Below are 17,811 nucleotides of genomic sequence, written 5' to 3'. Positions count from 1 at the left end.
ACGTGTTGCACGTAACGGTCAGAACGAGTCCACGTGACTTGGCAGGAGGAGACGCGTGAAATCCTCCCTGCAGCTACTGCGCATGTGCGGCTCAGAGACGGCAGAAGGTAAATAAGCCGAGGTGATGATTTCCATGGAAACCATTAGCCCCGTAAAAGCCATACATTGGAGTCTCCGCCCCCTTCAGGTTCCCAGCCTATCTCCTGCAGGCTGCTGCTGGGAGGGGGGTGTAGCCTGGAAGAGGGAGGAGTTCCTGGAGGTGCATTACTTTCCAGGCCTGAAACTCCCCCTCATCAGTGTTGTGGTTGGTCAGGGTGAGTAGGAAGCTTTCTTCAGCTCCTCCTCCCTGAGTCCTGACCTCTGACCCCCCCTCCCTCCAGATCATACTGTCACTGAACTCCAGGCTTTGGATGGAGTAGTACATCTGCTGGGGGAGGGGAACAAAGTCACAAAACTTTAGGATTTTGGAGAGAGGTGAATATGAAGCCAGCCTAGAAGTGCAGAGAGTTGTCACTGCAGTGCTGAGCAAGAAGACATTGAAGACATCTCTATGTCTCTCCATGTGCCAGGAATCTCTGCCCAGCCATTTCTATATACATCCCTCAGGTCCCTGTATACTTCATTCTATATACCATCCCTAAGATCCCTGTATACTTCACATAACAAACATTCCTCATCACATTTCTATATCCCATCCCTCAGGTCCCTGTATACTTCACATAACAAACATTCCTCATCACATTTCTATATACATCCCTCAGGTCTCTGTATACTTCACATAACAAACATTCCTCATCACATTTCTATATACATCCCTCAGGTCCCTGTATACTTCACATAACAAACATTCCTCATCACATTTCTATATCCCATCCCTCAGGTCTCTGTATACTTCACATAACAAACATTCCTCATCACATTTCTATATACATCCCTCAGGTCCCTGTATACTTCACACAACAAACATTCCTCATCACATTTCTATATACCATCCCTCAGGTCCCTGTATACTTCACATAACAAACATTCCTCATCACATTTCTATATACATCCCTCAGGTCCCTGTATACTTCACACAACAAACATTCCTCATCACATTTCTATATACCATCCCTCAGGTCCCTGTATACTTCACATAACAAACATTCCTCATCACATTTCTATATACATCCCTCAGGTCCCTGTATACTTCACATAACAAACATTCCTCATCACATTTCTATATACATCCCTCAGGTCCCTGTATACTTCACACAACAAACATTCCTCATCACATTTCTATATACATCCCTAAGATCCCTGTATACTTCACATAACAAACATTCCTCATCACATTTCTATATACCATCCCTAAGATCCCTGTATACTTCACATAACAAACATTCCTCATCACATTTCTATATCCCATCCCTCAGGTCCCTGTATACTTCACACAACAAACATTCCTCATCACATTTCTATATACATCCCTCAGGTCCCTGTATACTTCACATAACAAACATTCCTCATCACATTTCTATATCCCATCCCTCAGGTCCCTGTATACTTCACATAACAAACATTCCTCATCACATTTCTATATACCATCCCTCAGGTCCCTGTATACTTCACATAACAAACATTCCTCATCACATTTCTATATCCCATCCCTCAGGTCCCTGTATACTTCACACAACAAACATTCCTCATCACATTTCTATATACCATCCCTCAGGTCCCTGTATACTTCACATAACAAACATTCCTCATCACATTTCTATATACATCCCTCAGGTCCCTGTATACTTCACATAACAAACATTCCTCATCACATTTCTATATACATCCCTCAGGTCCCTGTATACTTCACACAACAAACATTCCTCATCACATTTCTATATACATCCCTAAGATCCCTGTATACTTCACATAACAAACATTCCTCATCACATTTCTATATACATCCCTCAGGTCCCTGTATACTTCACATAACAAACATTCCTCATCACATTTCTATATCCCATCACTCAGATCCCTGTATACTTCACATAACAAACATTCCTCATCACATTTCTATATACATCCCTCAGGTCCCTGTATACTTCACATAACAAACATTCCTCATCACATTTCTATATACCATCCCTCAGGTCCCTGTATACTTCACATAACAAACATTCCTCATCACATTTCTATATCCCATCACTCAGATCCCTGTATACTTCACATAACAAACATTCCTCATCACATTTCTATATCCCATCCCTCAGGTCCCTGTATACTTCACATAACAAACATTCCTCATCACATTTCTATATACCATCCCTCAGATCCCTGTATACTTCACATAACAAACATTCCTCATCACATTTCTATATACATCCCTCAGGTCCCTGTATACTTCACATAACAAACATTCCTCATCACATTTCTATATACATCCCTCAGGTCCCTGTATACTTCACATAACAAACATTCCTCATCACATTTCTATATACATCCCTCAGGTCCCTGTATACTTCACATAACAAACATTCCTCATCACATTTCTATATCCCATCCCTCAGATCCCTGTATACTTCACATAACAAACATTCCTCATCACATTTCTATATACCATCCCTAAGTTCCCTGTATACTTCACATAACAAACATTCCTCATCACATTTCTATATACCATCCCTCAGATCCCTGTATACTTCACATAACAAACATTCCTCATCACATTTCTATATACCATCCCTCAGGTCCCTGTATACTTCACATAACAAACATTCCTCATCACATTTCTATATACATCCCTCAGGTCCCTGTATACTTCACATAACAAACATTCCTCATCACATTTCTATATCCCATCACTCAGATCCCTGTATACTTCACATAACAAACATTCCTCATCACATTTCTATATCCCATCACTCAGATCCCTGTATACTTCACATAACAAACATTCCTCATCACATTTCTATATACCATCCCTAAGTTCCCTGTATACTTCACATAACAAACATTCCTCATCACATTTCTATATCCCATCCCTAAGATCCCTGTATACTTCACATAACAAACATTCCTCATCACATTTCTATATACATCCCTCAGGTCCCTGTATACTTCACATAACAAACATTCCTCATCACATTTCTATATACATCCCTCAGGTCCCTGTATACTTCACATAACAAACATTCCTCATCACATTTCTATATCCCATCCCTCAGATCCCTGTATACTTCACATAACAAACATTCCTCATCACATTTCTATATACCATCCCTAAGTTCCCTGTATACTTCACATAACAAACATTCCTCATCACATTTCTATATACCATCCCTCAGATCCCTGTATACTTCACATAACAAACATTCCTCATCACATTTCTATATACCATCCCTAAGTTCCCTGTATACTTCACATAACAAACATTCCTCATCACATTTCTATATACATCCCTCAGGTCCCTGTATACTTCACATAACAAACATTCCTCATCACATTTCTATATCCCATCACTCAGATCCCTGTATACTTCACATAACAAACATTCCTCATCACATTTCTATATACATCCCTCAGGTCCCTGTATACTTCACATAACAAACATTCCTCATCACATTTCTATATACCATCCCTCAGGTCCCTGTATACTTCACATAACAAACATTCCTCATCACATTTCTATATCCCATCACTCAGATCCCTGTATACTTCACATAACAAACATTCCTCATCACATTTCTATATCCCATCCCTCAGGTCCCTGTATACTTCACATAACAAACATTCCTCATCACATTTCTATATACCATCCCTCAGATCCCTGTATACTTCACATAACAAACATTCCTCATCACATTTCTATATACATCCCTCAGGTCCCTGTATACTTCACATAACAAACATTCCTCATCACATTTCTATATACATCCCTCAGGTCCCTGTATACTTCACATAACAAACATTCCTCATCACATTTCTATATACATCCCTCAGGTCCCTGTATACTTCACATAACAAACATTCCTCATCACATTTCTATATCCCATCCCTCAGATCCCTGTATACTTCACATAACAAACATTCCTCATCACATTTCTATATACCATCCCTAAGTTCCCTGTATACTTCACATAACAAACATTCCTCATCACATTTCTATATACCATCCCTCAGATCCCTGTATACTTCACATAACAAACATTCCTCATCACATTTCTATATACCATCCCTCAGGTCCCTGTATACTTCACATAACAAACATTCCTCATCACATTTCTATATACATCCCTCAGGTCCCTGTATACTTCACATAACAAACATTCCTCATCACATTTCTATATCCCATCACTCAGATCCCTGTATACTTCACATAACAAACATTCCTCATCACATTTCTATATCCCATCACTCAGATCCCTGTATACTTCACATAACAAACATTCCTCATCACATTTCTATATACCATCCCTAAGTTCCCTGTATACTTCACATAACAAACATTCCTCATCACATTTCTATATCCCATCCCTAAGATCCCTGTATACTTCACATAACAAACATTCCTCATCACATTTCTATATACATCCCTCAGGTCCCTGTATACTTCACATAACAAACATTCCTCATCACATTTCTATATACATCCCTCAGGTCCCTGTATACTTCACATAACAAACATTCCTCATCACATTTCTATATCCCATCCCTCAGATCCCTGTATACTTCACATAACAAACATTCCTCATCACATTTCTATATACCATCCCTAAGATTCCTGTATACTTCACATAACAAACATTCCTCATCACATTTCTATATACCATCCCTAAGTTCCCTGTATACTTCACATAACAAACATTCCTCATCACATTTCTATATACCATCCCTCAGATCCCTGTATACTTCACATAACAAACATTCCTCATCACATTTCTATATACCATCCCTAAGATCCCTGTATACTTCACATAACAAACATTCCTCATCACATTTCTATATACCATCCCTAAGATCCCTGTATACTTCACAGAACAAACATTCCTCATCACATTTCTATATACCATCCCTAAGAGCCCTTGCACACTGGGGCGGGGGGCGGCGTCGGCGGTAAAACGCCGCTATTAGCGGCGTTTTACCGTCGGTATGCGGCCGCTAGCGGGGCGGTTTTACCCCGCGCTAGCGGCCGAGAAAGGGTTAAATACCACCGCAAACAGAGGCGCTTTGCCGGCGGTATAGCCGCGCCGTCCCATTGATTTCAATGGGCAGGAGCGGTATACACACCGCTCCTTCACCGCTCCGAAGATGCTGCTAGCAGGACTTTTTTTACCGTCCTGCCAGCGCATCGCTCCAGTGTGCAAGCCCTCGGGGCTTGCACACTGGAATGAAAGTAGCGGCACTTTCGGGGTGGTTTGCAGGCGCTATTATTAGCACAATAGCGCCTGCAAACCGCCCCAGTGTGCAAGGGCTGTAAGATCCCTGTATACTTCACATAACAAACATTCCTCATCACATTTCTATATACCATCCCTCAGGTCCCTGTATACTTCACACAACAAACATTCCTCATCACATTTCTATATACATCCCTCAGGTCCCTGTATACTTCACATAACAAACATTCCTCATCACATTTCTATATCCCATCCCTCAGGTCCCTGTATACTTCACATAACAAACATTCCTCATCACATTTCTATATCCCATCCCTCAGGTCCCTGTATACTTCACACAACAAACATTCCTCATCACATTTCTATATCCCATCCCTCAGGTCCCTGTATACTTCACATAACAAACATTCCTCATCACATTTCTATATCCCATCCCTCAGGTCCCTGTATACTTCACACAACAAACATTCCTCATCACATTTCTATATACATCCCTAAGATTCCTGTATACTTCACATAACAAACATTCCTCATCACATTTCTATATCCCATCCCTCAGGTCCCTGTATACTTCACATAACAAACATTCCTCATCACATTTCTATATCCCATCCCTCAGGTCCCTGTATACTTCACAGAACAAACATTCCTCATCACATTTCTATATACATCCCTCAGGTCCCTGTATACTTCACACAACAAACATTCCTCATCACATTTCTATATACCATCCCTCAGGTCCCTGTATACTTCACATAACAAACATTCCTCATCACATTTCTATATACATCCCTCAGGTCCCTGTATACTTCACACAACAAACATTCCTCATCACATTTCTATATACCATCCCTCAGGTCCCTGTATACTTCACATAACAAACATTCCTCATCACATTTCTATATACCATCCCTCAGGTCCCTGTATACTTCACATAACAAACATTCCTTATCACATTTCTATATACATCCCTCAGGTCCCTGTATACTTCACATAACAAACATTCCTCATCACATTTCTATATACATCCCTCAGGTCCCTGTATACTTCACACAACAAACATTCCTCATCACATTTCTATATACATCCCTAAGATCCCTGTATACTTCACATAACAAACATTCCTCATCACATTTCTATATACATCCCTAAGATCCCTGTATACTTCACATAACAAACATTCCTCATCACATTTCTATATCCCATCCCTCAGGTCCCTGTATACTTCACATAACAAACATTCCTCATCACATTTCTATATACATCCCTCAGGTCCCTGTATACTTCACACAACAAACATTCCTCATCACATTTCTATATACATCCCTCAGGTCCCTGTATACTTCACATAACAAACATTCCTCATCACATTTCTATATACATCCCTCAGGTCCCTGTATACTTCACACAACAAACATTCCTCATCACATTTCTATATACCATCCCTCAGGTCCCTGTATACTTCACATAACAAACATTCCTCATCACATTTCTATATACCATCCCTCAGGTCCCTGTATACTTCACATAACAAACATTCCTCATCACATTTCTATATACATCCCTCAGGTCCCTGTATACTTCACATAACAAACATTCCTCATCACATTTCTATATACATCCCTCAGGTCCCTGTATACTTCACACAACAAACATTCCTCATCACATTTCTATATACATCCCTAAGATCCCTGTATACTTCACATAACAAACATTCCTCATCACATTTCTATATACATCCCTCAGGTCCCTGTATACTTCACATAACAAACATTCCTCATCACATTTCTATATCCCATCACTCAGATCCCTGTATACTTCACATAACAAACATTCCTCATCACATTTCTATATACATCCCTCAGGTCCCTGTATACTTCACATAACAAACATTCCTCATCACATTTCTATATACCATCCCTCAGGTCCCTGTATACTTCACATAACAAACATTCCTCATCACATTTCTATATCCCATCACTCAGATCCCTGTATACTTCACATAACAAACATTCCTCATCACATTTCTATATCCCATCACTCAGATCCCTGTATACTTCACATAACAAACATTCCTCATCACATTTCTATATACATCCCTCAGATCCCTGTATACTTCACATAACAAACATTCCTCATCACATTTCTATATACATCCCTCAGGTCCCTGTATACTTCACATAACAAACATTCCTCATCACATTTCTATATACATCCCTCAGGTCCCTGTATACTTCACATAACAAACATTCCTCATCACATTTCTATATACCATCCCTCAGATCCCTGTATACTTCACATAACAAACATTCCTCATCACATTTCTATATCCCATCCCTCAGATCCCTGTATACTTCACATAACAAACATTCCTCATCACATTTCTATATACCATCCCTAAGTTCCCTGTATACTTCACATAACAAACATTCCTCATCACATTTCTATATACCATCCCTCAGATCCCTGTATACTTCACATAACAAACATTCCTCATCACATTTCTATATACCATCCCTCAGGTCCCTGTATACTTCACATAACAAACATTCCTCATCACATTTCTATATACATCCCTCAGGTCCCTGTATACTTCACATAACAAACATTCCTCATCACATTTCTATATCCCATCACTCAGATCCCTGTATACTTCACATAACAAACATTCCTCATCACATTTCTATATCCCATCACTCAGATCCCTGTATACTTCACATAACAAACATTCCTCATCACATTTCTATATACCATCCCTAAGTTCCCTGTATACTTCACATAACAAACATTCCTCATCACATTTCTATATCCCATCCCTAAGATCCCTGTATACTTCACATAACAAACATTCCTCATCACATTTCTATATACATCCCTCAGGTCCCTGTATACTTCACATAACAAACATTCCTCATCACATTTCTATATACATCCCTCAGGTCCCTGTATACTTCACATAACAAACATTCCTCATCACATTTCTATATCCCATCCCTCAGATCCCTGTATACTTCACATAACAAACATTCCTCATCACATTTCTATATACCATCCCTAAGTTCCCTGTATACTTCACATAACAAACATTCCTCATCACATTTCTATATACCATCCCTCAGATCCCTGTATACTTCACATAACAAACATTCCTCATCACATTTCTATATACCATCCCTAAGATCCCTGTATACTTCACATAAGAAACATTCCTCATCACATTTCTATATACCATCCCTAAGATCCCTGTATACTTCACAGAACAAACATTCCTCATCACATTTCTATATACCATCCCTAAGAGCCCTTGCACACTGGGGCGGGGGGCGGCGTCGGCGGTAAAACGCCGCTATTAGCGGCGTTTTACCGTCGGTATGCGGCCGCTAGCGGGGCGGTTTTACCCCGCGCTAGCGGCCGAGAAAGGGTTAAATACCACCGCAAACAGAGGCGCTTTGCCGGCGGTATAGCCGCGCCGTCCCATTGATTTCAATGGGCAGGAGCGGTATACACACCGCTCCTTCACCGCTCCGAAGATGCTGCTAGCAGGACTTTTTTTACCGTCCTGCCAGCGCATCGCTCCAGTGTGCAAGCCCTCGGGGCTTGCACACTGGAATGAAAGTAGCGGCACTTTCGGGGTGGTTTGCAGGCGCTATTATTAGCACAATAGCGCCTGCAAACCGCCCCAGTGTGCAAGGGCTGTAAGATCCCTGTATACTTCACATAACAAACATTCCTCATCACATTTCTATATCCCATCCCTCAGGTCCCTGTATACTTCACATAACAAACATTCCTCATCACATTTCTATATACCATCCCTCAGGTCCCTGTATACTTCACATAACAAACATTCCTCATCACATTTCTATATCCCATCCCTCAGGTCCCTGTATACTTCACACAACAAACATTCCTCATCACATTTCTATATCCCATCCCTCAGGTCCCTGTATACTTCACACAACAAACATTCCTCATCACATTTCTATATACATCCCTAAGATTCCTGTATACTTCACATAACAAACATTCCTCATCACATTTCTATATCCCATCCCTCAGGTCCCTGTATACTTCACATAACAAACATTCCTCATCACATTTCTATATCCCATCCCTCAGGTCCCTGTATACTTCACACAACAAACATTCCTCATCACATTTCTATATACCATCCCTCAGGTCCCTGTATACTTCACACAACAAACATTCCTCATCACATTTCTATATACATCCCTCAGGTCCCTGTATACTTCACATAACAAACATTCCTCATCACATTTCTATATCCCATCCCTCAGGTCCCTGTATACTTCACACAACAAACATTCCTCATCACATTTCTATATACATCCCTCAGGTCCCTGTATACTTCACATATTAAACATTCCTCATCACATTTCTATATACATCCCTCAGGTCCCTGTATACTTCACATAACAAACATTCCTCATCACATTTCTATATCCCATCCCTCAGGTCCCTGTATACTTCACACAACAAACATTCCTCATCACATTTCTATATCCCATCCCTCAGGTCCCTGTATACTTCACACAACAAACATTCCTCATCACATTTCTATATACATCCCTAAGATTCCTGTATACTTCACATAACAAACATTCCTCATCACATTTCTATATCCCATCCCTCAGGTCCCTGTATACTTCACATAACAAACATTCCTCATCACATTTCTATATCCCATCCCTCAGGTCCCTGTATACTTCACACAACAAACATTCCTCATCACATTTCTATATACCATCCCTCAGGTCCCTGTATACTTCACACAACAAACATTCCTCATCACATTTCTATATACATCCCTCAGGTCCCTGTATACTTCACACAACAAACATTCCTCATCACATTTCTATATACATCCCTAAGATTCCTGTATACTTCACATAACAAACATTCCTCATCACATTTCTATATCCCATCCCTCAGGTCCCTGTATACTTCACATAACAAACATTCCTCATCACATTTCTATATCCCATCCCTCAGGTCCCTGTATACTTCACATAACAAACATTCCTCATCACATTTCTATATCCCATCCCTCAGGTCCCTGTATACTTCACACAACAAACATTCCTCATCACATTTCTATATACATCCCTAAGATTCCTGTATACTTCACATAACAAACATTCCTCATCACATTTCTATATCCCATCCCTCAGGTCCCTGTATACTTCACATAACAAACATTCCTCATCACATTTCTATATCCCATCCCTCAGGTCCCTGTATACTTCACACAACAAACATTCCTCATCACATTTCTATATACCATCCCTCAGGTCCCTGTATACTTCACACAACAAACATTCCTCATCACATTTCTATATACATCCCTCAGGTCCCTGTATACTTCACATAACAAACATTCCTCATCACATTTCTATATCCCATCCCTCAGGTCCCTGTATACTTCACATAACAAACATTCCTCATCACATTTCTATATACATCCCTCAGGTCCCTGTATACTTCACATATTAAACATTCCTCATCACATTTCTATATACATCCCTCAGGTCCCTGTATACTTCACATATTAAACATTCCTCATCACATTTCTATATACCATCCCTCAGGTCCCTGTATACTTCACATATTAAACATTCCTCATCACATTTCTATATCCCATCCCTCAGGTCCCTGTATACTTCACATATTAAACATTCCTCATCACATTTCTATATCCCATCCCTCAGGTCCCTGTATACTTCACACAACAAACATTCCTCATCACATTTCTATATACATCCCTCAGGTCCCTGTATACTTCACATAACAAACATTCCTTATCACATTTCTATATCCCATCCCTCAGGTCCCTGTATACTTCACATAACAAACATTCCTCATCACATTTCTATATACATCCCTCAGGTCCCTGTATACTTCACATAACAAACATTCCTCATCACATTTCTATATCCCATCCCTCAGGTCCCTGTATACTTCACATATTAAACATTCCTCATCACATTTCTATATCCCATCCCTCAGGTCCCTGTATACTTCACATAACAAACATTCCTCATCACATTTCTATATACCATCCCTCAGGTCCCTGTATACTTCACAGAACAAACATTCCTCATCACATTTCTATATACCATCCCTCAGGTCCCTGTATACTTCACATATTAAACATTCCTCATCACATTTCTATATACCATCCCTCAGGTCCCTGTATACTTCACATAACAAACATTCCTCATCACATTTCTATATACCATCCCTCAGGTCCCTGTATACTTCACATATTAAACATTCCTCATCACATTTCTATATACCATCCCTCAGGTCCCTGTATACTTCACATAACAAACATTCCTCATCACATTTCTATATACCAACCCTCAGGTCCCTGTATACTTCACATAACAAACATTCCTCATCACATTTCTATATACATCCCTCAGGTCCCTGTATACTTCACATAACAAACATTCCTCATCACATTTTTATATACATCCCTCAGGTCCCTGTATACTTCACATAACAAACATTCCTCATCACATTTCTTTTTTTTTTAAATTGTTTATTTAAGTGGAGAACACGGCCCACATGGGCCCACAGGTACATAGATATATATTCCTCAGATAGCACACATGGTACAATATCGTGATACACATTCTTGCATAACTCTTTATGACAGAGCAACATCTAACCTGTTATTCCAGAACCAAACATTAGTGCTTGTAAGACTGTAGTGTGTTAGACTGCGGGATCTTAGTGACCATGTGTCAACTTTCAGCAATGACTCCCATTGTGCCGGTTCTCTATTTTCTTTATTTATTGAAAATTAGAAGAAGTTAGAGGTTGTTGAAGACTGAATGACAGGAAAGAAAGGAAGGGAAGGAAAGTGCAGGAGGGAGAAGGGGGTTATAATAGGAAGGCTGGGGGGGGGGGTAAGGGGGGGTGGAGGGGGATAAGGGGAGGGGATGTGTCTCGCGAACATGGAGGGCCAAAACAGACCGTGTTCCTAAATTTCTATGACCCTGCTCATAGGATAATGGTGACATGTAAACCCGTATATTCACCGGGCTTCATCTGCTCCTCTCAAAGATTGACCTGCTGCCGAGTATATGAACATTGACCATAATTGCCATGTCTTAGAGAATGCTTCCTCCCTATGTTGTGCCGTGTGGATAAGGTCTTCCATTTTCCTTATGTCTTCCACCTTTCCTAGCCACATGTCAATGGTCGGTGGTGTGGTGGATTTCCAGCATAGAGGTATGCAGGCTTTGGCTGCATCTAATTGATGTCGTATGACTGATCGTTTGTACGCCTTGTCTGGAATATCAGTGGCATGCAGTAAAAAGAGTGCTGGGTCTTTTGTAATTGTCCTATCGGTGAACAGTTGTACCGTCTCGTGTACTACCTTCCAAAAACGTGAGAGTTTGGGGCATGACCAAAGTATGTGTAACAAGGTTCCCTTGTCTCTTTGACATCTCCAACACTCTTCAGATGTAGTAGGAAATATTTTATGTAGTTGTGCTGGGGTTTTGTACCATCTAGAGAGTATTTTATAATTTCTTTCCTGGGTTTTAGCACAAATGGACGACTTGTGTGTGAATGTTGTCTCTGCATGAGGTTGAAACTGCAGCCTAGTTCCTCTTCCCATTTGGTCAAACCCGGGGGTATATAGTCCGAGGGAGGTGTATTCAGAAGACTGTACATCAGTGAAAGTGTATGTGGTAAAATGCCTGTGTTAGTACAGATTTCTTCTAGGGTCGTGAGTCCTTGGTCTACGTCTGCAGGGGGCGGGATGGAATGAAGGAAGTGTCCTAGTTGAAGTGTCCGCATGAAATCTAAATGGAACATCCCTAGCGGGTTAGAGAGCTCCGCATATGTTTTCCATCGTCCTCCCGAGCTAAAATGGGAGGCCATATGTATGCCCGTTTCCGCCAACGTCTGAAAAATTCTATCCTGTAAGCCAGGTGTGAATAGAGGGTGTCCTATAATTGGATAAAGGGGCAAGTTTCGGGATGAAATGTTTGGTTTAGAGATTAGTTTAGCACAGATTCGAGCTGTGTTGCCTATCAGAGGATGTCGTTTAAGTTCCCTTGGTAGGCTTCGGTAACACCATGGAGTACCACCCAGCGGGACTGTGGTGTGGGATTGCTCTAATTGGGTCCATAATTTGGTCTCTCTATGTCTACGCCAATCTATGAGTCTTCCCAGGTGAACCGCTTGGTGGTAAGCGCGTATGTCGGGAAGAGCCAACCCCCCATAAGACTTGGGAAGGACAAGTAATTTGTTTGGTAGACGGGGTCTTTTCTTAGCCCAGACAAATTCAGTAAATATTGTTTGTATTTGCTTAAAGAATCCGGGGGGGATACGTATTGGAATGGCCTGCATTAGGTATAGTATCTTTGGTAATATAGACATTTTCAGGATGTTACAACGTCCCAACCAGGAATAAAGGCCCAATTGCCATGAATTTAGCAGTGTTTTTATCTTTGTAAGTAGTGGCGGGAAATTAATTTCATAAAGTTTCGACATTGTTTGGGGGATATATGTGCCCAGATATTTTAAGGCTTTGTCTGTCCATTTCAGTCTAAAACTGGCTTTAAGGGATGTGAGTAGCGATGAAGGAATTCCTATACTCATAGCTTCTGATTTGGCCAAATTAATTTTCAGGAAGGCCAGGGACCCGTATACGGAAAATTCTTTTAACAAATTTGGGAGGGAGATAGCTGGGTTTGTTAATGAAAACATCAAGTCGTCTGCATATGCTGATATCTTATATTGAGTATTGTCTATGGTAAGTCCGGTAATGTCCAGGTTCAGTCTGATGTGGCAAAGAAATGGTTCCAGTGATAATGCAAAAAGAAGGGGGGAGAGCGGGCAACCTTGCCGTGTGCCATTCGAAATTTGGAAAGCGTCTGACATTACGCCGTTCACCCTTACTCTAGCAGTCGGTGTGGTGTATATTGCTGAGATCCAATTTAGCATAGAGTTCCCTAGACCAATGTGTCTTAGCGTTGTAAGAATAAATGACCAGTTTACCCGGTCAAATGCTTTTTCAGCATCTGTACTAAGCAAGACCATCGGCGTAGCTGTCATTGTGGCGTTATAGAGCAAGTTCAGGACCTTAGTAGTATTGTCCCTCGCCTCTCTGGTAGGGACGAAGCCCACCTGATCTAGGTGGATCAAACTGGTTATGTGTTGTTGTAGTCTAGTGGCCAGGATTTTTGTGAATAGCTTAAGGTCCGTGTTCAGTAGGGATATAGGACGGTAGCTACCGCACTGGGTCAGGTCTTTGTCTTCTTTATGGATTACTGTTATTTGGGCTTGTAACGTGTTCTTGTGTAGCTGTTTCCCTTTACCTAAATCATTGAATAGTTTGGCCAGGTGTTGTCCTAATGATGGGAGTAGTGTTTTGTAATATTGGATTGTAAGTCCGTCTGGTCCGGGAGCTTTCCCTTGCTTGGTATTTTTTATTGCCATTTGTATATCTGTCAATGTTATGGGTTCGTCTAGTACAGTGATTCTCAACCTTCTAGTACCATGACCCCTTGATAAAATTTCCCAAGTTGTGGGGACCCCTAACAGTAAAATTATTTTCGTATTGTGGGTTGTCAGCACCCAAGGCAAGAGAAGTAATTTGCACCCCTAACCCACAGACATTTAGCGCTCCCTGAGTCCCTTCCACCTGTACAGTATTAAAACCCCTTATGGTAGATTTTAGGGTGTACCACCCTTTCTCTTTGTTCTTCTTTCTTTCCCTTTTATCCCTGTCTATCCTAATTTCTTGTCCCCCCCCCACTCGCTCTAGTTGTCTTTTTCTTATTCGTTCTCTCCCTTTTTCTTTTCCTCCCTCTCTTTTCCTCTCCCTTCCATGTATTCTCTATTTTTATTACTTCTCTTACGGCTTGGGGGATGGGGGGAATGAGATGAGTGGCAGTGCTGGTGAGGGGTGGGATGAGTGGCAGTGCTGGGGGGAGTTCTGATCAGCCAACTTAGGTGCTCTTTAACAAGGTCATCTGCTGATCTGAGAACTGTAGTGGGGGCTTTTAACGGCAAATCTAATCACAGGTAGTGTTACTCACTGTGTCTCCGGCTTCACTGTGTCTCCAGCCTGTGGTGTCTCGCAGCAGTGACACCTATGCCGAAGTCAGGAGATAGGGTCTCCTTCAGCCTCCCACTTCACATTCCTCACCAGTCAGCCGACCTCTAGTTTCTGCCCCCCACCCATGCCGTGAACTGAAAGAGCGACTGGGAAGAGGCTGAGGGGACGGCCGCGGGCTCCAGGGACAGCCCTGCTGGGTGGCCGCAAAAAGGCTGGGATAGTGATGCGAGCTTCAGGAACAGCCCAGGATTTGGTGACCCCTGGCAAATCGTCATTTGACCCCCTCGGGGGTCCCGACCCCCAGGTTGAGAACCACTGGTCTAGTAGGTCTCGCGTCTCAGTCGATAGAGATGGCATTTTGGAGTCTGCTATATATTCTGCTATTTTTCCTTGGGAGGGTTGTGTCTTGTTTAAATTGTATAGGTTTTCGTAGTACGATCTAAACTCTTGTGTGATTTGTAGGGGTAAGGCAGCTCTTTGTCCCGTTGAAGAGTTAATGTGTGGGATATATGATGCCATGTTCTGCGATTTTAAAGATTGGGCCAGTAGTTTGCCACACTTATTGCCGGATTCGTAAATCTTTTTTCGGGAAATATGGAGAGCTGCCTTAGCCTTAAACTGGAGTAGGTCTGTTATTTGCATCCGTATTATATCTAATTCGCTACCCAGGGGTCTAGACGGAGTTGTTTTATGGGCAGATTCTAGTTTATGTAGTTTGTCAAATAGTGATGCTAGTTGTGCTGACTTCTGTTTTTTAAGCCTTGCCCCATGCTTGATAAGCACTCCGCGGATCACCACTTTGTGTGATTCCCATACTAGACCACCATCTCCGTCTTCTGATGTGTTGGTCTAGCCTGCCTGTATACCGTCCTAGCCTGCCTGTATATCGTCCTAGCCTGCCTGTATACTGTTCTAGCCTGCCTGTATATCGTCCTAGCCTGGCTGTATATTGTCCTGGCCTGCCTGTATATCGTCCTAGCCTGTCTGTATACCGTCCTGGCCTGCCTGTATACCGTCCTGGCCTGCCTGTATACCGTCCTAGCCTGCCTGTATACCCTCCTAGCCTGCCTGTATACCGTCCTAGCCTGCCTATATACCGTCCTGGCCTGCCTGTATACCGTCCTAGCCTGCCTGTATACCGTCCTAGCCTGCCTGTATACCGTCCTAGCCTGCCTGTATACCGTCCTAGCCTGTCTGTATACCGTCCTAGCCTGTCTGTATACTGTTCTAGCCTGTCTGTATACCGTCCTAGCCTGCCTGTATACCGTCCTAGCCTGCCTGTATACCGTCCTAGCCTGCCTGTGTACCGTCCTAGCCTGCCTGTGTACCGTCCTAGCCTGTCCGTATACTGTTCTAGCCTGCCTGTATACCGTCCTAGCCTGCCTGTATACTGTTCTAGCCTACCTGTATACCGTCCTAGCCTGCCTGTATATTGTCCTAGCCTGCCTGTATACTGTTCTAGCCTGCCTGTATACCGTTCTAGCCTGCCTGTATACCGTTCTAGCCTGCCTGTATACCGTCCTAGCCTGCCTGTATACCGTCCTAGCCTGCCTGTATACCGTCCTAGCCTGTCTGTATACTGTTCTAGCCTGCCTGTATACCGTTCTAGCCTGCCTGTATACCGTCCTAGCCTGCCTGTATACCGTCCTAGCCTGTCTGTATACTGTTCTAGCCTGCCTGTATACTGTTCTAGCCTGCCTGTATACTGTCCTAGCCTGCCTGTATATTGTCCTAGCCTGCCTGTATACTGTTCTAGCCTGCCTGTATATCGTCCTAGCTTGCCTGTATACCGTTCTAGCCTGCCTGTATATTGTCCTAGCCTGCCTGTATACTGTTATAGCCTGCCTGTATATCGTCCTAGCCTGCCTGTATATCGTCCTAGCCTGCCTGTATACTGTTCTAGCCTGCCTGTATACTGTTCTAGCCTGCCTGTATACCGTCCTAGCCTGCCTGTATATCATCCTAGCCTGCCTGTATACCGTCCTAGCCTGCCTGTATACCGTCCTAGCCTGCCTGTATATCGTCCTAGCCTGCCTGTATACCGTCCTAGCCTGCCTGTATACCGTCCTAGCCTGCCTGTATATTGTCCTGGCCTGCCTGTATAACGTCCTAGCCTGCCTGTATATTGTCCTGGCCTGCCTGTATACCATCCTAGCCTGCCTGTATATTGTTCTGGCCTGCCTGTATACCGTCCTAGCCTGCCTGTATACCATCCTAGCCTGCCTGTATACCGTCCTAGCCTGCCTGTATACTGTCCTAGCCTGCCTGTATACCATCCTAGTCTGCCTGTATATTGTCCTGGCCTGCCTGTATACCGTCCTAGCCTGCCTGTAT

This window comes from Aquarana catesbeiana, linkage group LG06 (assembly GCF_042186555.1).
Source record: "Aquarana catesbeiana isolate 2022-GZ linkage group LG06, ASM4218655v1, whole genome shotgun sequence".
In the NCBI taxonomy this organism is placed as follows: Eukaryota; Metazoa; Chordata; class Amphibia; order Anura; family Ranidae; genus Aquarana; species Aquarana catesbeiana.
Note: the sequence above shows the minus strand (reverse complement) of the source record.